Raw genomic sequence first — 25,165 nt, 5'->3', positions numbered from 1 at the left:
GTCTCTGGCATTATTTGATATGGTGTGAAACCTGTTAAATAAGCACTACATAAAAAAGTTAGAATCAAATTTTACCAAAGTCAGGTCAGAAAGTTTTTCAAGCTTACTGAAGACAGACACTGGAGTTCATGGACAGTTGGTTACAATAAGAGAGAGTAACTCATAAAATAAAGCAAGATTCAGAAAGTTCTTCAAGAATAAGGCAGATTTCTGGTCAAAATGTGATAGCAATTGACAATGATTATAGGATTACGACAGCAATGAAAATTGACGAAGTTGCAATTATAAGATTGATAGAATATTTCCTGCTATTAAGAGATTTGCAATTTAAAAATCTGACTTTCTAGACAAGAAAAGAAGTCCATGATCCTAAGAATGATTTTAAACAATTATTCTACACACAAGCACACTGAAACACAGGTGTATACACTCACATTCATGCAGAACATACACATAGATACATAGATATATAAAACGCACACCACCTATATAACCATTTCCACACACACCGTATCCATAGACACGCAGGTGTTAGCATAAAGTATTGAATGATTAATATATCTAGTAAAAGATTCTTTTCAATAAATACTGTGAAACCGAACCTAGTAGTTTATACTTCTCCAGATAGGTCAACTTAAACATGTAGGTATTTAAATATTGTAATGAAAAGGTGTCATTTGCTTGGAAGAGTTCATGCTATTTTTAATTTGCTTTTCGTTGACATGGTCACCATTTTTTTCTGCATGTATATGGATGTGATGACATATTTGTCAGAGTATAAGAGTGGCAAAGGAAAGTGCTCCAGAGTTGTTTTTTTTTTTTTTTTTTTTTTATCACAAGATGAATACCAGGACACTTCTCACAAAAAAAAAAAAAAAAAAAAACCCACATTTTTTACTTACCTAGCGATTGGTTAATGATAGTTTCTAAGGGTTCTAAAAATTCTTAACTTTAGCACAATTTCTTCAATTAGTGCTTACTAGAAATTAGTTGCATGAAATTAATTTTTTGGCTTTTAATTCAGGGTTAAATGAGAAAAATTATGTAACTAATTACAGTCACAGGCATTTGCATAAAATGTAACAAAGAGCATATTACTGGGATTAGTCTCAAATGCTCATACAACATCTGAGGCCACTAACAGTATCTTATTCTTATTTCATCTGAATAAGCTTGTAAGCTCATATGGTAAGGTGTATATTATAAACTATAAGGCCATGAGTAAAATCATGATCTTCTGTCTGCAGGAATGATAAATATTCTTTTTCAGACTGAAAACAGAAGTAGAAAACATCATTTTGGGTTGAGGATTGGTACCTCCTTTAACACTTCTTGAACATGCTGCCTTTCAGAGCAATTTTCCAAGACGATAGATAGGGACATCACTTTAATTGAAGAGCCTTTAAAATAATCACCGGTTTGTAAAGGTTTGTCCTCAGAGATGCCTTAATAAAATTGTAATTATCCTTTGTGTACAAGCACAAACTAATTTATGAAAACATTTTTGTTTACACTAATACCATGCTCCAAGTTCAGATAGTTGTATATACCTTGTCTTGGATAAAATTTATAACTTAAGGCATTTTCCTTTTAACAAGTTTGAGCAAGGATCGCTTTTATGAGAAAAGACAATAGAAACACACATGTATTAGTTCACTTTATTAACATAAACAACATATCCAAATTTTAATAAAAATATCAAGTATATAAAAATTATATTATTTATCTACTGATCACTAATTTTGGTTTAATATTTAAAATATATACTACAAAGATTTCTATATGTCCTTCCTCAGACATATAATGTGAAGATACGCAATAAGCTCATACTGAATTTCATCATTTAAATGAACATAAATTAGCATTTTTATAGAAGAAAATTAAGTGTCACATTTGTTTTAGTGCTCTTAACACCCCTTTTTGTTCCATAGGCATGTCTGGGTATGACCCCAAAATCCAAACTCAAAGTTAAATTTTATGATAAATGAATTATACTTACTTAGAAAAAATAGCTCAAAAAAGAATTATATTTTCTTTGCATGATGTTCTTTTACAACATTAAATAGATTTAGTTAAATGGCATTATACATAGTTTGCTTTCTGAGTTTTTTGCTTATTTTTTTTAGCAACAGTAGAGATGATGAGGTAAGCATGTATGAGTTTATTATTTTAAAAAATAAGATTCTCTTACAAGACAAATTGTTTTATAAAAACAAAGTATCAATAAGATAGAATATTACTTAAAAGCCATCTTCTCAGTCAAGTTGATATAAATTATATGTAAAATATATTACTACTTAATTTAATATGTTATTGTGAATAGGGGAAATTTGTTATTTGCTAAGTCAACCTGAGCACGTGACTCTAGGCCTAAGAAGTACCCAGCTGAGCACTATTCTGCCTGTAAAATAGGTTTCAACTCTGTAAAATAGGTTTCAACTCTATAATGATACGAATTATTGTGAGCTCAGCTAAGGTCATATGGGCAAAAGCAGTGGACCTATTCTTTTAATATTTCTGTTTAGTTGAATCTTTGGTGAGATATATGACAGAGTGAGTAGATTTGGTCATGGATGAAATTGAATATCTTGGGATTCATAATGTGCCCTGAATCACCAGTCTACACTTAAAAGCCTTTAAACCATCTGGGGGTCATTTGGGAAATGTGAGAACATATTAAAACATATTTAAAATTTTTTCGAGGGTTGCTGTGCTCTTGGGAGAGTTTTAAACATTAGGATGATGACTTCATCCAGAAGAAGTCATGCTTTTGCTGTGCTGTATAGTTTGCAATAACCATTGACAACATGTATGAACCACACAGTAAAAATCCCATTAATCCTTTGTTCAACTGTCAGCTTTTAAGGTTTTATCCCTTTGCATCAACAGCAATCAACTAGTTCAGAGTTTTTTCATTTGATCTATTCATTTTTATTTTGTTCTGTCAATCACACTTTCAGTCATTCCACCAATAATCAATAGTTTGAGATTTTTGTCTCCAAGTAAGTGTGAACACACTCTGACTTTTGTTAGATTAAGCGATGTAGCTGGGGAAAATAGTCTTTATAATCTAATATGGCAGGCTTTAATACAGTTTATAGCAACATGGTTTCATTTGCCTGTGCAATATAACTTGTTCTGAATTTTAAAATATTAAAAATGCAGATTTTATAATAAAAATCATAAGATTTTTAAAAATAAAAGCACAATGAGCCTGTATAGTATATCAATGGGCCAGACTCACAAATATGGCTAGAGAAATGGCAAAAAGCAACACACAATTATACTTGTCTCTTTAAAATTCGGTGTCTCTTAATACTGAATCATCTGCTCCATACCATCTGCCAGCTGTGGAGTGAGTGAAAATAGCACGTGCAGGTACTATAATATCCAATCTAATTAGTGTACTAAACCTTAATTTATTGGAAAAATTGTAAATATAAAAACAATTACAATTTAACAAATCTATTCCTTTGCTGTTGTAATGAACACTCTGCATGTGTTGGGTTATTATGCATAGTTTTCTTTTTTTGTATTAAATTGCAAGTTACCTCTGTTAATATATCACAGGTACAATGAAATTACACTCTACTACCTGTCTACACATTTCGTTCACATTAGCAACCATAATCAGAATTCATTTGACAATGGAACTGCTTCATTGCAAATATGAGTAGAATTGAAAAGTTCTATGCCAATTTGGCATTAATTCTGAGGACAGCTTGAGCACTCACAAGAGATAAGACTACCCTGATGACTTTCACCATCTGAATAGAACAATTTAAAATAATTTATGTCCCATGACTGCTTTCAATGGATTCTTCCTTCTTTTTTACTTTATGGCTTTCTCTCTTCTATTGTCCATATTTTTTATTTTCCTTCCACTTCCCGTCATTCCCCCCCCCCCCCCTTTCGCCTTTGCTTTTTCTTTCTGCTTTCTTTTCCTCTTAACCTTTTTGGTATAAGGGGGAAATGGCTATCATTTTCCCTCTGAATTTTAGGCATGCCAAAGAGTATAGACTACGGTCATTCTGGGGACACTATCCTCTAATTTGGAAATGTAAAAATCCTTTTACTGTATGGGATTCATTCTCTCTCTGTGTCTCTCCTTCTCTCTATCTGTCTGTCTGTCTCCTTATACTTCCAAAATCAAGTTATATATTTAAAAATCAAGGTATTTAATTAAAAAGAAGAAGGGAAGATATGTAGCTAAATTTCTAAAGCACTTGAATAAATGAGACTCTAGACTTACTCCCTAGCATAGCTTGACCTTTGCCCCCAACACTTTTGAGAGTGACTACCAAAATAATTGGAATGCAGTTTGTTGAATAAATTATCTAAAATATTTCTACCCTAATTTAAAAATATCCTATGATTTGATGTTTCCAGATAAGATACAACATTGAAATTTTATATCTGGGTAAAATACATCTCATATGGGGAAATGATATCATCTCTAATGGGGAAAATTAGGTCAAATTTTGTATTGCTGATGAGTTAGAAATTTAATGTTATAAATTCTAAAACTGCTCTAAATTTTCTCATAACCTGAAAACAGCCTTTGAATGAGAGCATATTTTTTCAGATGTTTCTTTAAAGACTCTTTACACATTTCTTCACTAATTGTGACTTCATGAAAAACTGTACATGACATTAAAACGAGGTTGATGCTAGTGTATTTTAATGTTTTGATTGGTAGTATGTCCTAAAGTGCAACACATGAATGAAAAGTCAATGCTCTCACAGAGATTGGCTTTAACTTTAGGTTACTGGCTAGAGATCCTATCATTGAAGGCAAAGATCTGATATGGCAGTTGCTTTTAACTCCTTGAAAGATGGAGACTAATTTCTCCCACATTAAGTAAAGTAGAATTGATAGTGTATAACTTCTATGACAAGTTCAGAAAGATACTGCTGACTCCTCTTTTTCACTCCATGCTCTGGAGAAAGCCAGACATCTTTCTTTTTCTTTTTTTTTTTTCTCTCTAAGCTACAGGAGGGTGGGGAGAGGAGAGGAGGGAAGAAGAGAGAGGAAGGGAGGGGAGGAGAAAGAAGTGGAGGGAGGGGAGCATAGGGGCGGAGAAGGGAGGGAGGGGAGAAAGGAGGGGAGGGGAAAAAGGGAGAGGGGTCAGAGAAAAGAGGGGAAGAGAGGAGAGAAGAGGGGAAGAGAAGAGAAGAGGGGAGAGAGAAAAGAGGTGAGAGGAGAAGAGAGGAGGAGAGGGGGAGAGAGAAGAGAGGTGAGAGAGCATCGGAAGCCACACATCTTATCTTTCTAACACAGTATATATTGTCTTGGTATCTCACCTCACTGTTCCTAATTCCCATCCAGCGTCAGGGCTTTCAATAAATATAAATTAGTATTCAATGTCTGCAACTTCAGGAGAGCCTTTAATGCACAATGACCCATAAAGTTGCTTCCATATTTCTGACTCATATCAACTGTCAGATAATAGTTAATGGTTTTAAAAAAAGTTTTAAGTGATGTACTATGTGATTTTTGATCATCAATACAGTTTGGAAGTCCTACCTTTGTTCACAGCTATATTCACAGCAATTACTAATCTGCATAAGAATAATAAAATAGTCTGATATTGATGCATGCAAAAATGTAAAATATCTGTCTGGGGAAAAAGTGATAAGGCATTTGTCTTGTATGTGTCTGACCCAGGTTCCATCCTGGACCCCATCATGGTCTCTCAAGACTGCCAGATGTTATTTCTTAGAGCAGTGCTGGAATAACCCCTGAGCAATGCCAATTGTGTACCTCCCCCCAAAGTACAAGCTCTCTATATAGTACTTTCAAATCACTTTATAGCCCAGGACATGTTTTTGGTATTAAAATATGGAATCAAGTCTAAAGATTTCTATTTCTCATGGGACTTCAAATACCATGATATATGTATACTATATTGTGACTCCACCCAGATTTACGTGTAACTACCTGCAAGATCCTCCCATTCCTGGGAGGGGTCTTAGGGAGGTTATAAAAGGTTTGACCTCAGGGGCAAGAGGGATTTTGTCAGGACTTAGATTTTGCCTGAATGGAGATCAGAGGAGAGATGACCGAAAGAAAGCTAGACGCAGGGCAAGCCGAGGAGACCATGCTTAAATAGGTTTAAGATTATAGGCCACACATTTTGGCCAGGGCAAATAAAGCTGATATGTCTTGGAACCTGCCTGTGAGTGAGATTTCTGCCCGCCGTTCTCCTAAACCCAGATACTGGCTGGAAGGGGATGCAGCCACATGTCCTGGGATGGTAGAGAAAGGTCCCTCCATCCGTCCATCACCATCTAAGCCCATCCTAAGGGCTCTAATGCTAGACTATATATGCTATATAGTAATATAGGTAGTTCTTCCTTATTTTTAATAAATATCTTATAATTTTTTAATTACTTCTAATAATATACAAGAGTAAAAATTAGATTGGCTTGCTGCTACTTTCTGGAAAGAGCTCAGAAGAAATTTAAGCAATCAGTATTCTCACATTCAGTCTGTAAGACTTCAATCTTGTTCTCAAGAATGAGCCTTCTCAGTCTTTATTATGCTCCTCTAAGAATCAGCATGGAACACATATTGCTGTCATGTGTTGATATTGTATGGTTTAAACAGGTCTGAAAAAAATCGTTGGCTGTTGTTTCTTTAATAGACTCACCACTTCAACCTGCTTCCTTTTCTCTTCTCCCTTATAAAAAGTACAACCTGTGTTTTTTCCATCACTTATTCATCACTCCACACTGCCTTATCTGAGATCACATTCATCATCTCATTTTAAAATCTGGAGTAATTTCCACACCCTTTTTCATGTGTGTCCAGAAAGCCCTGGATTTGCAGGTGCCTCACAAATGTTAATTCTCTTTCCTTCACCCAGGGTTTTTGCTTCCTGTCATTTCATTTTTTATTTCCCCAACGAACTAAGGATATATTTCAACTTTTGCAGAAATTTTATTCCAACTAGTTCAATCTTCCTGTCTTTATTATAGTGATAGATAGTATTAAGCTACTATGGATTAAACCCCAGATTTCTGAATATACCTCTTGCTAAGTATAGTTTTCAGTTTTTTTCTTGTTACCCCATCAAAGAAATAATTCCCATTTAGTATAGATAGTGTGAGACACAAGAATCTCATCACAGCTGTGAGTTTTCTGCTTATCTCTAATTCCTGGTTTATGGAATTGTTTGAACAGGAAGTTGGCATCTCCTGTGTTAGTGCCCTCTGTCCTACCCCAGGGATTTTTGCACTGCTAAGGAGGCTATAATTTAAATTTTTCTATAAAACCAGGGTTATAATAAGTCCTGTTTCTTCAAAGAAAAATGTGTCACCCTGTTTTCTCTGATATATGAGAATCATAAATGATAATAAAGAGAATCAAGAAATTTTCAGCCATATTATTCCGAATGCAGTGTGCTTCCTGGTTTTTGTTTTAATTTTTTTCTTATATCATCTTTTTCTTTTCCTATTTTCAATCTTTGAGAGCTTTATGGTATGTAGCCTTTTCTAAAGGAATTTGATATATCTCACTCTTACCTCTCTGAGTGCCTTTTATTTTTCAGAACTAAGCAGGGAACATGCTCATTTTGAAATTCATGTCTTTGGCCCTCAAAGTGCTTACCGAATTCTGGGAAACAGATAAAATCAGACAATCCTGATACACAAGAGACTAGTTGCAATGGAAATTGATATGATGTACAAGTGAGGGGGAAGCTACTAGCTGGGACATCTGGAAGGATAAGGCCAAGTTTAAACCAAATTGGTAGCAGTAGTAAGAGTTTCTCAGGGGAAAAGAGAAAGATGATATCTGTGTGTATGGGGTAGGGAGCTTGTGAAGAACAAGACAGTATTCTATAGTGAAGGAACTGCTGGTTGAACAATTCTCTTGCTTGTTAAGAGAGAATCAGTAAATGCTAACCTGGGAGCCAGGACATGAAAATGCCAATAGGATGTACACATTGGAGATTTTACTATGAAAAAAAAATTCCTAAAAATTTTAGTCAAGGCAGTAGCTTCATTGCATTTTCATATGTGTGCTGTGTAAAAGTGAAATAAAATCTATAAATGTCAGCTGAATTGAAGTTATTTTTTAAAAATAACCTTAGTGGCATTTACTGAGGAATTTGAAGGCATAATCACATTTACTTGTAAAATAGGTATCTAGCACAGGTTCAAATTGATGGGCTCACCTCTGCCTTCCTTAGAGTTTACGATCAAGTCACTGTCTATAAATACAGATTACTTGTATTTGTTTGATGGTCAATTTATAATCGTTTGATTTTGTTAATCCTGGCTAAATTTTTCTGAGCACTTTCAAAGCTATTCTTGCTGTATCTTGTGGACAACGCATATTTAATTGTTTCTGGAAAAAAATGCAGTATTGTGGTCTGGATACATTATCCTCTCTTTACAATTCAGTCTCTTTTGATAACATTCAGAGATTGATTTGATAACTTACAACAATACATAAAATTTTTTCATTCATTTTTCAAGGCGATAGTAACCTTTTTGGCTCAAGTGCTATCCAGCTGCAAGGAGAAGGCAGCATCCATCAGAATGACATGGACTGTGGAGCAACATATTGCTTGGCACAGTGAATGCAAAGATGAGCTCTCCCGGCCACTGAGACCACATCAAATATGCAAATAAATGTTCAGAACTACAGAATGTGTCGTTGACTGTTGCTCCTGAGCTTTGTACACCACAGCTCATAAAATCTAGCATTACCTTGTAATTTGGACAAAAATCTTTTTCCTGCTCTTATATGGCTTCTCATTTCAGCCTCCATAGAAGTTGGTTTCATTGCTTTATTTTTCCAAACATGCTGCTCTTAACTGAATTCATTGTGTAATAAAGCTCGTTATGTACCACTGCCCTTAGTGTGAGTGTTCTATTGGATAAAATGCACCTATTTTCTTAGGTCCCTTTGCTTCATTCATTCTTTACTTAATCTGGTGAATTTGTCAGACACTTCAGGGATATAAATATGAACAAAATAGTTACTTCCTTGAAGAAACTCCATTCTAGTGAAAAAAAAAAAAACAACAGATGCATAATCATAGCATAATAGGGATCTAGTGATAGATTCAGCGTTGAAGGGGAGCAGTGGATAAATTAATACTTTTGAAGTTATGTATATTGCTATGGTTAGGGTATGACAACTTGTATTCTTTTTAGAAACTTGGTAAATCACAATTCCTCAATAAAAACAAGTAAAAAAATAATAAAAGAAAAGTTGGCTTTTTAGTTCTACATATTAAGAATTTAATTGAAACCAGTAGAGTTAATTCGTTTTCCCAGAGCTCTTTCAAACTTCATGAACATCTGAAAGTGCTTTCTAAAAGATGGTGTTTTTTTTTTATTATCAAATGGAATTCTTTCATTTGAGCCCTTTTTATTTTTTTTACAACTTAAGACATCAGACAATGTCTGAGGCAATTTTTTTTGTCCTATGTATATGGAATGGGATGCCATTTGCACCTAGTGGGTAAAGGCTGGGGTTGCTCTTACCTTCAGTTTAATCCTTTCATGGTCAGGGGATATTGATAGTGCCAGGATAGAACAGTCTTGTAATAAAAAAAAATTACTAAGATATTTATGTAAATTAGTATTTTTCTAACTGTCAATGAAATATGAAAGGATACGACTAGCACGTGAAATAAATTTCTTTGTTTTTTGGAGGGGGTTTGGTTTTTGGACCACACCCGGTGATGCTCAAGAGTCACTCCTGGCTATGCACTTAGAAATCACTTCTGGCTTGGGGACCATATGAGATGCTGGGGATGGAACCCTGGTCAATTCTGGATTAGCAAAAATACAAGGCAAATACCCTACTGTTGTGCTATTGCTCCCGCCCTATAAATTTCCATTTGGATTTGAAATTCATTCCACAATTTCTTAAACCAAAAGTATAAACTTGCAATTTCCATCTATTCCCACTCAGATTATTTCACTCTCCATTTATTCTATGAACTATTCTTTACTCATCTCTGCTTCCTATCTCTGTTGTCCAGCAGTCATGATTCTTAGCAATTTAATATCATCTGATTTTAGTGACCATAATATTTGGAAGAGTAAAATAAATGTGAAATTTTACTACAAATTATCATCTCATTTTATTCAATATAATAATGAAAATTACTAAAATTATTAGCCCTTATGTGTCATTTTATTATATGATTAGGTGACATTACTTTTTAGACTTTGAAAAAATATACTTGAAGTGTAAAGTGATTATCCAGCGGATATGCTCATTACCATTTCTGCCAGTGACCCGGAATTTGATATTGAATGCCCAAGATGGCCATCGAAGCCTGCTGGGAGTGATCCATGAGTGTACAGCCAGAAGTAAGCCCTGAAAACAACTGGTAGTGGTCCCCAAACCTAAAAATATATAAAATAAACTATAATTGATATGTAAATTTATTTTATTCATTAGCCAATGAAGACAATGTAGGATAGGAAAGATTGCACGATTCTCAAAGTCACATAACAAAGGCAAATTTTACTGGTCTTTGACACTCATTGCAAGATCTTATAAAATAAAAAACTTTCTTATTTTAATATATAAGTATCTAAATTCTAAACAGTTAAGTATATCTTTACAAGACATTCTAATGATTAAAATAACAGGAACTATAATGTAAGCTCTAATTGTTTAAAATCACTTCTAACTAAAATGTTGTTTATCTTTACTGTTTTGAAAATAGAGAAAAGTCATTTGAACACATTCCTTAAAATCCACACTTCAGGGCTCCCTATTTTTAGCATTTACACATGACTATAATCGCAACTATACTAAATCACTTGTCAGAATATATATGCTTTCATATAAAATATTTATTAGAAAATACACATTAAAATGAGATACTGTGTAGATGTTTTAAAATATAAAGTCTATGCATAAATGCCCTCAAATTGAACAATGTACATAGTTATATGAAATCGATTAGCTATGATTTACTTCGAGCCCAAATTCTCCAGGTTTAACTTGAATGTTCTTGGTATATTAACAGTTAGACTCTCTGATGATTTAATTGCCCAGGCATCACACTAAAGAAAGAAGCAAGGGCTAATTTTTAGGGGGCATGTTTTAGATTTCTGTTCAGATTTTAAAAACAATAGCTACATAGGTTATTTTCACATCTTGACATTCTGATGGGGATATTCAAATATTAATACGTTTTCTTTTTTAAATTAGTCAAGCTGGTATGTTCTGGAAATCACAGACCTTTCTAGCCTGAGATTTAATAACATATCAATATTTCTTTTATTTGTTTTTGTTGTTGTTTTTGTTTTTGGGTCACACCTGGTGATGCTCAGGGATTACTCCAGGCTATGCATTCAGAAATGGTTCCTGCCTCAGGGGACCATATGGGTTTCTGGGATTGAACCCACATTTGCCCCTGGTCAGCAGCGTGCAAGGCAAAAGCCCTATCATTGTACTATCGTTCAGGCTCCCATATCAATATTTTCTTTAAAGATTAGGGGCCGGGCGGTGGCGCTGGAGGTAAGGTGCCTGCCTTGCCTGCGCTAGCCTAGGACGGACCGCGGTTCGATCCCCCGCGTCCCATATGGTCCCCCAAGAAGCCAGGAGCAACTTCTGAGCGCATAGCCAGGAGTAACCCCTGAGCGTCACAGGGTGTGGCCCAAAAAACCAAAAAAAAAAAAAAAAAAAAGATTAAATCATTTTGACATGAACCTGGTGGTCTAGTAAATGGAAATCATGCTTCCAAACTTTTGTTTATTTTTTTCATTTGCTTGATTTTAGTTTTTGGATCACACCCTTTGAAGCGCAGGGGTTACTTCTGGCTCCACACTTAGAAATCACTCCTGAAAGGCTCAGGGGACCGTATGGGATGCTGAGAATTGAGCCCTGGTCCATCCTTGTTGGCAATGTGCAAGGCAAATGCCCTACAGCTGTGCTATCTCTCTGGCCCCGAAATTTATAATTATTTGTAGGATTTGCAAGGGTCTCCTTCCACAGAGGATGACACTCACCTAAACAAGTCTGCAATGTTCTCTGTTCCAAGTCTGAGTCCATCTCATATGCTGACAACTAACTGCAGCTCATCATTCAGGAGAAGAGAGATTGCTGTCTTAGAGATCTATTCATGACAATAGTTTTCCTGAATTTGCCTTCAGTGTCCCCAAACATCTATTTTCAAGGCCTTCCATTGCTATTTCTATTCAAATCCTCTCAGTCTTTTATTCTGACATCACTACTTTACTGCCTCCTTTTCAGTTTTTGTACATTTGTGTCTCAAATATAGTTTTAATAAGGTTTTTTTTTTTTTTTTTTTTGGTTTTTGGGCCACATCCGGAGATGCTCAGGGGATACTCCTTGCTATGCACTGGGGGGGGGGTATTTTGTTTATGACTGAAACCCAACTACTAAACATGCTTGTAATCATGTTTGTAAATAAAGATTTAAAAAATAAATTACATAGATTAAAAAAAAAAGAAATCTCTCCATATGGGACACTAATGCGCGTGCAAGGCAAACACTACCACCTGCACCACCACTCCGGCTCCTAGTTTAATAATGTTTTAAAGAGCATAGGAGTTTGGAAGAATGATAAAAGTATTTTTAAGTATTATTGCTACTATACACTAATTAGAATTAAAATATGGTAGGTGTGTAATAAATCTTTAGTTATAAAGGACTTACCACTTCATCTTGATAGATGGCAACATGCCTCTGAAAAAATAGTACTTAACTTTAATAAAAGAAATATAACTATATGGGGGCCAAAGCAATAGCACAGCGGTAGGGCATTTTCCCTGCAAGTGTCCAACCCCAGACAGATTAGATTGATTTCCTGCATCACATATGGTCCTTCGAGCCAGCCTGGAGCTATTTTTGAGCACAGAGCCAAAAGTAATCCCTGAGCAGCGCTGAGTGTGACCCAAAAACCAAGAACCCAACTCCTCCCAAAAGAAATATAACTGTAAAGCTAAAGTTTTATATAGTCATATGTAGAAGATAAAATCTTTTTTATTAATAACTTCTCTTGTTATACTATTGAATGACTTGGGTTTTTTTTTTGGCCACACCCTGTGATGTTCAGGGATTAGTCCTGGCTATGCTCTCAGAAATCGCTCCTAGCTTGGGGGAACCACATGGGACAACAGGGTATAGAACCGTGGTCCGTCTTAAGCTAGCGAGGGCAAGGCAGATGCCTTACAGCTTGTGCCACCTATCTGGCCACTGAGTGACTTATTTTAAGGCAGAAAGAAAAAAGCTTGCCACATAGGCCTCCCTTCCACCAATATAAAATACCTATAGATAGATATAAATGACCTCAAATATATCCTTCTATCACATAAAAAATAGTGCTAACTTTAATATGTGAAATGTATTTTACAAGATCAGTGTCTTATAAAGGCTTGAATTATTTACTCATTTCTGAGTCATTAATTTTATTCTCTACAATTAGTCAATCAATAGACTTTGTCACTTTTTCTTCAACATTTACACTTAAAATATAATAGCTGGACATCAGCCTAACATTTCCTGCCTTTTGTGGGGTAAGTTAGATGTGCAGTGTTATTTTAGTTTAAGCAGGACTTAAATAGAAGCTAGAATTTTGCTCCAGAAAGTGTGATTTTTACCATTGTATATATCCTTTTAGAACATGCCACCTCAACATCAAAACTATTTTACTATTTGTTGTTATTCCCAGTATCTCACTTGTTATCTATTTTTCTATAACATTCTGTAACCTTATTGAGTTTACTATGTGTGAATTCATCTTTCAAAATAATGGAGTCATTACTTGAAAACTTACACTTTGCTCACCTCAACACACAATTGTTTGTCATTTTTGGTCACAGTAGGGCATAAAGAGGCCTGAAATTATTGTTTTTACTTCTTTGTTCTTGTCTTCTTTCATACTTCAATCAACATTTTAAACATCTACAATACAAGCTATAATAGAAGCCTCAAAATGAAGCAAGACAGAATGACAATTAGGTAAATGAAAAACATAAAGAGGAAGTCAGAGAGCAGATACAATACATCACCAATATTATAACAGAACCAAAGTTCTTTTGTCAAGCAAAAAAAAAACCCAAACAAACAAACAAACAAGAAAACATTTTAAAGAATACATCAATTTACTAACATTTAACACAATCATATAAATTCCAAATTTGCTGTTTTCAGAAGAATTTGAGTATACAATCCTTCAAGTTTTGGAGACTTTTTCTCAAGTACTTTTGTTGTTGAGCCATAGCTTGTGCTACTCCAGCCTTTTGGCTCAGGGATTATTCCCAACAGTGCTCTGAAGACCAAAAAGTACTTATTATGAATCAAGGGTCTGAAAAATGCAGAATTCTAACTATCTGGTCAACCCTTCTTCATGTTTAACTTGTTATCACTCATTCATCTCTTCTTTACTTTATAGTTATGATGTGCCTTTGTCTTTTACATTGTTTGCTGTATTAAAGGAACTTTATTCACTTTCCTTCTCTTTTTTTTTTCTTTTTCTTTTATTTATTTATTTATTTATTTTTTTGGCCACACCGGTGACACTCAAAGGTTACTCCTGGCTTGTGCTCAGAAATAGCTCCTAGCTTAGAAACCATATGGGATGCTGAGGATCTACCCGAGGTCCACAGTGGGTCAGCCACATGCAAGGCAAATGCCCTACAGCAGGGCAGTGCTACCACTCTGGCCCCCAGACACTTTCCTTCTCTATTAAACTTCAAACTCCCAAGCTCTGAAGTTTATCGAACTTCTACTTTTGCATCCCCATATTAAACAGAGTATCTAGACATCCCAAGGAATATTTTTTAGTTTAATGACTGAAAGAATGAAAGAATACATATGTAGTTATATAAAGTGTTTTTCTCTCTTTAGTACTATGGTGATCCTGTACTGTCCAAAATAGTTTCTACTAAAATCACATATGGCTATTAATGTTTAACTCAATTAAATTTAAATAAAAATTTAAGCTAAAGCAAACTAGTCTCACCAATGGCATTTTAAGGGCTCAGTAGCTCATAGTTTTTGTTGGTTATAGGTTGTATGGTAACAATAGAAATCCATTTATTACTCCCAAATCTTTCCATGTTCTTATGGACTACATTGTGCAGTCATCTGGCAGTTTTGGATTATTATGGTACATGGTAAATATTCTCTCTGCTACTTCTCCTGAGGATTGGTAGTCCTGTTTTGTTTATGTCTCACCTAGAGATAAATTATAGCCTTTCCTTTTGTCAAACAACTTTGCTGATAAATTTTGCTCTTCCTATTGGTTTGTGGCTCTAAGCTTTGCAAACACATTTTTATGGAAAGTAGTTTGCTTTAACAGCTTTGATGTTGAGGGCTATTTGAGATAAAGGCTGCAGTTTGCTGGTTTAAATCCCATTCACACAATCTCAATGGCAAACACCCTTATCCTTGGTCATCCGGAATGCAATAACACACAGCTTCACAGTTGATTTCTCTAAATAATGGTGCTGTGCTCTATGAGGTGGCTCTAGTTTGGGATAACACAAAAAATGTAACTGTTCATATTTCAGTGAGAACTGAGGCTCGATGGTCAAATGATATTTGTAAAAGCATGCAGCTTTTAAGAAATGTTCCATATGTTATTGTGTTCCATATGTTTGTCTTTCTTAGGGATCTTTTCATGAATCATCACAAGCTGTTGGTGTGAAGGTAGTAAAATAATTACAGGTACTTTCATATAAATTTCACATGTAGGTGCAGAAGATGTGCTTGAAGAACTCTCTAAGAAAGAGTTGTAAGTAGTATAAAAATGATCAGTCTTAAACACCAAATCCAAAGCCAACGACAACAGAATCAATATCCAATCTACAACAAGCTAGACACAGAGGGGACCACTTATACTAGCAGTCGGGGAGGGGGGGAAAAGGGAGGAGGATATGGGATGCATGTCGGGAATGGGGGTGGTGGGAGGACAACTTTGGTGGTGGGAACTCTCCTGATTCAATGTTAATATGTACCTAAAATATTACTGTGAAAGATATGTAATCCACTTTGGTCAAAATAAAAATTATTATTATTAAGATAAAAAAAGAAGAAAGAGTTGTAGTTGTTGTTGGCCTTTTTGTTTATTTACTTGTTTGTTTTGGGCCACACCTGGTGATACTCAGGGGTTACTCCTGTCTCCAGGGACCATATAGGATGCCAGGGGATCTAATTGAGGTCCATCCTAGGCTAGCATGGGCAAGGCAGACGCCTTTACCCCTTGTGCCACTGCTCCAGCCACTTATTGGCCTTTTTTAATTAGTAAAAATTGAATCAGTACATGTTTAGTTCTTTTATTCAGACACACAGATATATTTTGTTCTGTCTTTTTCAGTATATATGTCTATATCACATTTCATATTAATTTATGATTGGGCTTTCAATGACAGTTGCATATTATTATTATTGTTATTATTATTATTATTTGTTTTTTTGGGCCATACCTGGTGATACCAATAATTCTGCACTCAGGAATAGCTCCTGGCAGTCGCACTGGAACATATGAGATGCAAGGAATTGAAAGTGGGTCTATCCCCAGTGGGCAGCATGCAAGGTAAATGCCTTATTGTTGTGCTATTACTCTGGCTCCCATAATATTATATTTTCATTGTTGCCATATGAGTTTTTTTCACCCAACTAATTATTGCCTCACGAAAAGACATAAGATTTTATAGCAAAAACTTATAAGTTAAACTAATTTTATGTATTTTTCTGGTATCAGATTCCATATGTATTTAGCAGGATTTTGGAGCCATCAACAACTTTTTGTCAACCAGGTTAACAGTATAGTATGATAGCCCTGTGGACTATATGGTGCTGGGAGTCAAACTCTACCCATTGTAATATTACTTTTTAACTATGCATATTGTATTTATTCATTTTTGTAGTTTTTGGACCACTTCCTATAGTTTTCATGGCTTACTCCAGACTTTATGTTCATAGATCACTCCTGTTGGGGCTCAAGCGAACAGATTGGATGCTAAGGGTTGAAACCAAGTGGTCTACATGCAAAGCAAGTACTATCCCCACTGAACTATATCTCTGGACCAGGAGCCATATTATTATTATTATTATTAATTATTATTTATTTTGCCAAACCCAGAAGCTCTCAGAAATTACTCCTGCCAAGCTCAGGGGACCATAAGGGATGCCGAGGATTGAACCATGGTACACACACATGCAAGGTACCATACCCTCTGTGATATCACTTTGACTCCAGGATGCATATATATTTTATTTTATTTTTGGTTTTTGGACCACACCTAATGACACACTCAGGGGTTACTCCTGGCTATGTGCTCAGAAATCGCTTCTGGCTTTGGGGGACCATATAGGACACCCAGGGATCAAACCACAGTTTGTCCTAGGTTAGCATGGGCAAAGCTGATGCCATATCCCTTGTACCAGCACTCCAGCCCCTGGAATGCATATTTTAAAAAGGTACATGTCTTTTGCAAATTTCCTGTATCCTCAGTTTGGTCTATAAGTTTGAACTTTGTAGCCAATATGTAGATTTCAAGTTCTAGAAGAGATGTGAGGACTCATTATTTAATTTGCCTTCGTCCTCTTTATTCTATGTCACTTAATCTTTTTCCTTCATGTTTCCTGAAACTCCTATCTCCCAAATGTACTTCCATATTCACTTATCCTTCTTGTCTTCTCATCATTCTAGACTTCAGCCACTACCAACACAACTTGCCTGTAAGGTACTCATAAGCAAACATTAAAAAGAAACAGTTTCACTTGCTTGTGTTTAGTATTTGTTAAATTTATGTGTGGTTGAAGAGCTAATTTAAACAGCACCATTCATCTTGCAGATTTCTGGACTGATGAATTACAAAAGAATAATATAGGCATAGCTCCAGGCTCTTTCAACCATAAAGTCCAATAGCAGTAACATTCAAAGTCATAATGTACATTTTCTTGGGGGTTTTAGCACAATCATAACAAGGATTTTGCTCATTTATCATTTAACCAAAGAAGAAGCAAGTATTGAAGGACAAAATGTCAAATTAAAAAAAATAGACCCCAATTCTGCCCTTGTAGGCATGACCTCTTAGAAAGATCTTTGTCTTTGTTGTTCTTTTTGTTGTTTTTCAAACAAGAATACTCAGTGCTGTCTTTGGAATCACAATGATTGGAGGATTCTGTATTGAGGCACAAGCATGCCACATGCTCTAGCAGGCATGTAATCTCTCACTGGAAAAAACTGTTTGATCATATATATTAGTGACCTTCCATTTCAAAAATGTTTCTAGAGAAGTCCAAAATTTATTGTAAATGACTTATGTCTTATTACAGTGAAACGAGGGAGAAATCATGCTGTGTTTAAGTTTTATTTCTTTTAATATTGTGCTTGCTTTTGTGATGACTAATGATGCAGTTAAAATTATTATTCTCATATTAGGGACAAAACAAAAAAATATTGAACAATACAGCCTAATGCAATTCACTGAAGAGTAAATCCCAGTGTACTGAGAGGCAACAAAAGTTGAGGAGCAAGAAAGATTTTATAGCAATGAATAGATGTTAAATATATTAAATCTTCCTTGTGAAGACTGACATTCTTGAGGATAGTGCACAAAGGGGATGAATTTCTAGCTAGTCTCTAGAAAAGCTAGAATTTAGAGAAAGATATAGACATAAATATATTAATAAAACATGTGCAAATGACTGAAATACAATATAATCAGAAGAGGGCAAAATGAAAAGAAAGAGAAGCAAAGGCATTGGTATCCTCATCACTGTTTTAGAGATAAGTACACAGAGATTTGATGATACTAAGAATTTGGTTAGAATTTATGCTAATAAATTTGAAAATGGTGTTTAGTCCTGGTTTGATAAGAAAAATATTTCCAGAATTTTATAATTTTCTCTCTGTATTAGTTCTGAACATTTTTATAGGGGTTTATATTTTATGAGTTATTTTTATGATGCCAAAAGTATTCATAAAATAAAAGTTATGATAATGACTAAGTCAAGTGTACATTTCTGTTATATGAATTCAAATTTTTATAGCCATTACTGGTCCCTGTTTCTAGAATGTTTCATATGGTGATATTAAGTTTCTAACCCCATTAAATATCTCCTCATTCTATTTGCCTAAACAATGATTCTATTTTCTGTCTAAAGATCAAACTGTTATAGGTATCTCATAAAATAGGAATAAAGAACATTTATCCTTTTGTGACTGACATTTAACTTAGCATAATGTTCTCAAGATTTATCCTGGTTGTCACATATACCAGACTTTTCTTTCTTTTTAATTTTTTTCTTGACAGTAATAAGTGATTTTATTTATTTTTCTCATTTTTATTGAGACACTATCATTTATAAGACTGTAAGTAATAGTTTTATGTATAAAATATTCTAGTATTACACTCCCCACCAGTGTTTGCTTCCCTCCACCAACGTTGTATGGTCCCCTACTATGCTCTTTCTTGGGAAGCTCAGTTCTGTACACAAGCATATTTTTCAGGATGAACATAGTCATTTATTTATTTATCCATTCATCAGTCATTAAACATTTGTTTGTTTCCTCTTCTTGCATATAGTGAATAATGATGCTATGAACATGGGTGTACAAGTGTATACTTGAGTCATTGCTTTTAATTCTTTGGTGAATATACTAAGGAAAGGAATTTCTACACAAGACAGTAATTCATTGATTTTTCTCTACAATTTTTTGTTTGTTTTTGGGTCAACCTCAAATTTATTCAGGAATTAATCCTGGCTCAGTGCACAGGAACTATTAATAACAATGTTTTGGGGAAACATTGGAACCCAGATGGGTATGTACAAGCTAAGAGCTTTACCCACTGTATTTTCTCTCTAGACTAAGGAACTTCATAGAATTTTTAACAGTGACTGCACCATTTCACATTTTCACAAGATTTCCAGTCGTCCTTCATTTCTTTCTAGTTTTAAAATAGCAATAATTCTGATGGTGTGTAGGAGCATAAATTATGTTTTTATTTTCACAACATTCTGAGAAACACTTAGTCTTGGCTTTTCCCTACTCATCTCTTAATGTCCTGGATCCTTCAATTGCTCCCTGTTTGGGTTGTCTAGTTTCTTCATCATGTTTCATGCACCTCCGATTTGATTTGCCAAGCATTTGTAGCATATATTTAAATCATCTGATGGTAATAATTTTTGAACTTGTCAACTAATAATAAAAATTATTTTTGTACTTACTAGCCCTACTATTTATTCTAATAGCTAAAATAGTACAAAAGTTTCTGATTAGGTCACATATGATGCAACATCGAGGTTTTAATATGAGTAAAATACACCAAAAAATCTAAATAAATGTAGCAAAGCAGATTTTTCTACATTTCCACAAAGTTACTGTATTTTTATATTGATAAATATTTCATTATATTGATAAATATTTTATCCCATAAAGCCAGATCTCATCTTACCTATTTGAGAGGTAAAAATAAGAAATTCTTATAAGTAGCCATTACTATGAATTGCCACAGGAAGAATTAGGCATCAATTTGAGTATTATACATAAAAAAGCAATAAATATGGTATTCATAATACAAAATGAGCCTCAACGCCATATACAAAGAACACTTAGTTTATTTAGTGGATTTGTTTTAATGCATTGCTGTAAAGATAATAATTTCAGCCTAATCATTTTAATGTGGGTATAGCAATTGAGTCTTACCATCATATAATTTTAGTCTTACCTTAAGATGTATTCAGGTTTATTTTTATATTCTTTTTGAGAAGAACAATTTTTATGGTTTCTTATTTTCATATGAAACAAAAGAAATATCAGAAATTATTTTGCTAATGATGTTGGCTGTAATTTATTTAGAAAACCAAATAATGTATTTATTAACATGCTTATCAAGGAAATCAAAAGCATTTTGAACTTTCTATAATCCAACATTTTTTTTTTTTTGCTTTTAGGGCCACACCTAGTGACACTCAGGGGTTACTCCTGGCTATGGGCTCAGAAATCGCTCCTGGCCTCTGGGACCATGTGGGATGCAGGGGGAAATAACCACGTTCTGTCCTAGGTTAGTAGGTTAGTGCATGCAAGGCAAATTCCCTACTGCTTTGTGCCACCACTAGGCCCCCATAATATACATTTTAAAAATATTCATGATTTTATTTGAGGGACTAATATGTTGTAAGACATCTAATCTAGTGAAACCAATGCATATGAGCAATTTTCTATTTTAACAATTTCGAACTCTAAATAGATCCTTTCAGAGAGGAGTTCATTACATTTATGTATATATATATATATATATATACATACATACATAATCTATATATATATTTATAAAAGCTCAATTTACCAAAAAATAGTAACAAATGAAAATTTCCCTATCCAATTTCCCAACTTCATTATAAGGACTCAAGAATATATTGGAATTCAGATAATCACAAGTAGTTGATTTTTATTTTTCAGAAACATGAAAGATAGACCACAAAAAAAAAAGGTATAGCTAGTATTTTTTCAGAAAAAAACATCAATATGGCAGAGAACTTTCTTATCTGGGTAGTTTTATACTTATAAACGATTTTCTTGATTTTATCTCAAAATATTCCAACCCAAATATCTTCTTAGCATGTTGTTTCACAGCTACCTCAAATTTATTCTGGATGGAAAAATAATTACTTTCATGTATTGTCTCTCCCCTACCCCTGTGTCTCTTCTATCCCCTCATCTCCCAATCTTGATCCATTATCTTCCCCTAATTTAACCCTCTTTACCCTCATTTCCTAACCCGGTAGGCACCAAGATTGACCTCCTGCCCCAACAGACCACCTTCCAGCTCCTCACTGAAAGGCACACTCTGGGTCCCCGTTCTCATGTATCGGCAAAGAACTACAACCAGCACGCCTGCTGACTCATGCTTGATGGCCCCTCATAACCCCACCAAATTGTGGACTGTTGCACGATACAGGAATCAGCCTTAGCAAAACTCCCAGATCAAAGACACTATATGGCCTCGTAATGCAGCAAAGCAGGTCTCAAACTCAATTCCAAGGCCTGTGAATTGAAAAGTACCTTGGCTTTTACTCCCCACAAGAATATATCAAAAGACTTAATTGGGAGTCTTATATTGCCTATGGAAGTTCGATACCTGTATAACAATACATCTTAAGATGTGTATTCCTAAATATACAAGGAGCCTCCTCCACCACTTGTTTTATTCAAATGCCTTTTCTTTTTAACTCAGTTTTATTTATTTGTTCTATTTTAATATATACATTTTTTCTCTATCCTTACCATTTTTGGTGCTGTTTGGTACAAAAAGCCTTGAGTGGGATAAAAACTCAGAACAAAACCAGACGACAGAGACTGTGTGTGCAGCCTTTCATTCTTACCCAGAATAGCACCAGCAACACAGTATGACACCATACGTTTTTGTATGAGCACAGTAAAATAAAGGGGAAACTATAGACACAGAAACAAGATCTTATCTTCTAGGGATAAGAACTCACTTTTTATAGCAGAAGGGTGCCTCCCATCCTGAACATGTGTCATGTGGATACAACCAGTCCCCAGGAGATTGGACAGTGTTAGTCTAATTCGAAACCCCAGATCCCCAACGTAGAAATGATACAGCTCCAGGCAACACCACCAGGAACTAAGCTCCATTAGGAGATTTATAACACTGCTCTGGCATCAACTTGTGCCAGTTTTGATATGACAAGGAGGAAAGGAAAACTTGACCTAAGACCAGGCTGTCCTATCACATCACCTAACACTAAATGGAAATCAAGAGATAACGTCCTTTGAACTGTGAAAAATAAGAGCACCAACAACAGAAAACTGACTGACAACTATGACTGAACAGAGCCTACCTTGGGACTAACAAGGAAAACCCTACCCTAGGCTGTATGTAGTCCAGGACACATAAACAACAACAAAAACAACAACAACAAGATGTCTTATTGCAGAGGTCCAACTTGGACAACAGAGACTGAGCAGAACCTTTGAAACCATAATATCCTAGGCTTCGGCTTAAGGACTGAACGAAAACAGGGAGCAAGTGTTACAGAAGACTGAACACCACAACAACGATGGATAGGAAACTCTAGAACATAGAGACTCTATCCTAGACCCTGATCTATAACCTGCGCAAATACCAAGATAGCTAGCTACAGTGGCTTGATTTTCTCTCACACAACCGAGAGAAAACTTTCCTGGCATCACAAAAAAGCATTTGGGATGGGGTAATGAGTATATATGGAGCCAGGGGTTGATCCCATGATTCAAGGATGGAGAAACCCTGAATCTCTTAGGCCATAGGAATTCCCTTTCTTCCCCAATGCTTACTGTGCCTACACACACACACACACACACACACACACACACACACACACACACACACACACACACAAAGTTGGGGGAAAGCCAAACCCTACCACTCCAGCACCCATACTTTTTCTTGTTTTGTTTTGATTTGTTAGTTTTTGACTTTATTTTCCTACTCTTTTTTTCTTCCACTTTTCTCATTCTTTTTCACTCTTATGGTTATTATTTAGAGATTTATTTTTATTTTTATTTGCCAGGTCCATTTTTTCTTCTTTTTTCTTCCATTTTTCTTTTATTTTTTTCTCTCTCTCTTCTTTCTTTTTTGGTAGTTGTCACCAAATTTTTTTCTCCCCTTTTTCTTATCCTTTTTATCTCCAATGATGGTGGAATAGATGTTCAATCTACAACAAGCTGTAAAGTGGAGACCAGTTGCACTAGCATACTGGGGGTAGAGGAGGGAAATATGGGATGCATACTGGGAACAGGGGCGGAGGGAGGACAGCACTGGTGGTGGGAATGCCCCTCATTCATTGTCAATATGTACCAGAAATGATGCAGTGAAAAATTTGTAATGCACTTTGGTCACAATGAAAATTAAAAAAAAAAAAAGTAAAGTCAGAAAAAAAAAAGAAAAATAATTACTTTCAACTTGAGGGGAGATAATATACAAAGTTTTGAGAAATATAGTTACATTATTTTTATTCTCTTCTATAAAAGTCTATAAATGACTTTTGTTTCTAATTTTTATTTAACTTACCTCTTAAAATTCAGATTACTTGAGAACCTGGGGTTGTCTTAGTGACAAAAAATCAGCTTGTTATGACAAGGCGATGACTATCTTTAAAACAATTCCCCATTGCCATATTTCCAATCAATGTGAATGGTGTAAAGAAGTGTACCAGTGAAGAATTAATAAATCAAGCTAGTCAGGAGAGAATCATTAAGACCTGTTGGCTTTTTCCCTCATGGTCAAACCAAATTGAAAACCTCTTTATTCTCCAGTATAAATTCAACCTGGCAGGGGAGGGTCAAAAGAGGTTCAGGTAGACTTTTACATATCAAAAAAAAAAAAAAGGTGAAAAGAAAAGAGAAAATAGGGGAAAGCCTTTGTTGTGGGTAGAGACTTGGTGTAAACTAAGAACTATGATTCCTTGGACTCTTTACATGGGCAAATCATTTTGTGAGTACCGTATTTTCTGTTGTATAAGAAGACTGGGCATATAAGATGGTCCCCTACTTTTCCTGTTACAATAAGGGTTTGGGCAATATTCGCTGTATAAGACTACCTCTCTTTTTAACACATACCAAATGGAAATTAAAAAATATAATAAAGAGTAGAACCCTCAAAGGTTAACAGTATATATGTATAATAAAGCTAGACTTTGGAGTGCCAACAATCATTTTACATTTGTCATTTGTAGTGAGTGACTGTGATCTTTTAATTGTGATTTACATTGAGAGCAGGGAGAGGGGGGCCCTCCAAGAGCAGCTGGCTGGGGTGCAGTGATTAATATGACAGCTACAGGGTAACAGAGTGCCCCATCTTTGTCCCATAAAAGCTGAACAGAGGACTGAGCACCAGAAAGCCACATACCAGGAGGCTGAATGAGATGAGGTGCTAGGTAACTCAGCTCCTCTATGTGCCCTCAAAGATGAATCAGGACAAGCAGATGTATGAGTGATAATGCCTGGCAGCTGGATGGGATGCTGCAGTAAGTGGGAGGGGGGGTCAGATCACTCATCTCTGAAGCTGGAGTAAGTTTCAGAATGCCATATACTGGCATATGAGATGACCCCTGATTTTTAAGAAGTTTTTTTATAGGTTAAAAAGTCATCTTATATGCTGGAAAATAAATAGTTATGGTGCTTGGACTAGTTTTAGATCT

Source organism: Suncus etruscus, chromosome 12 (assembly GCF_024139225.1).
Source record: "Suncus etruscus isolate mSunEtr1 chromosome 12, mSunEtr1.pri.cur, whole genome shotgun sequence".
NCBI classification, from domain to species: Eukaryota; Metazoa; Chordata; class Mammalia; order Eulipotyphla; family Soricidae; genus Suncus; species Suncus etruscus.
Note: the sequence above shows the minus strand (reverse complement) of the source record.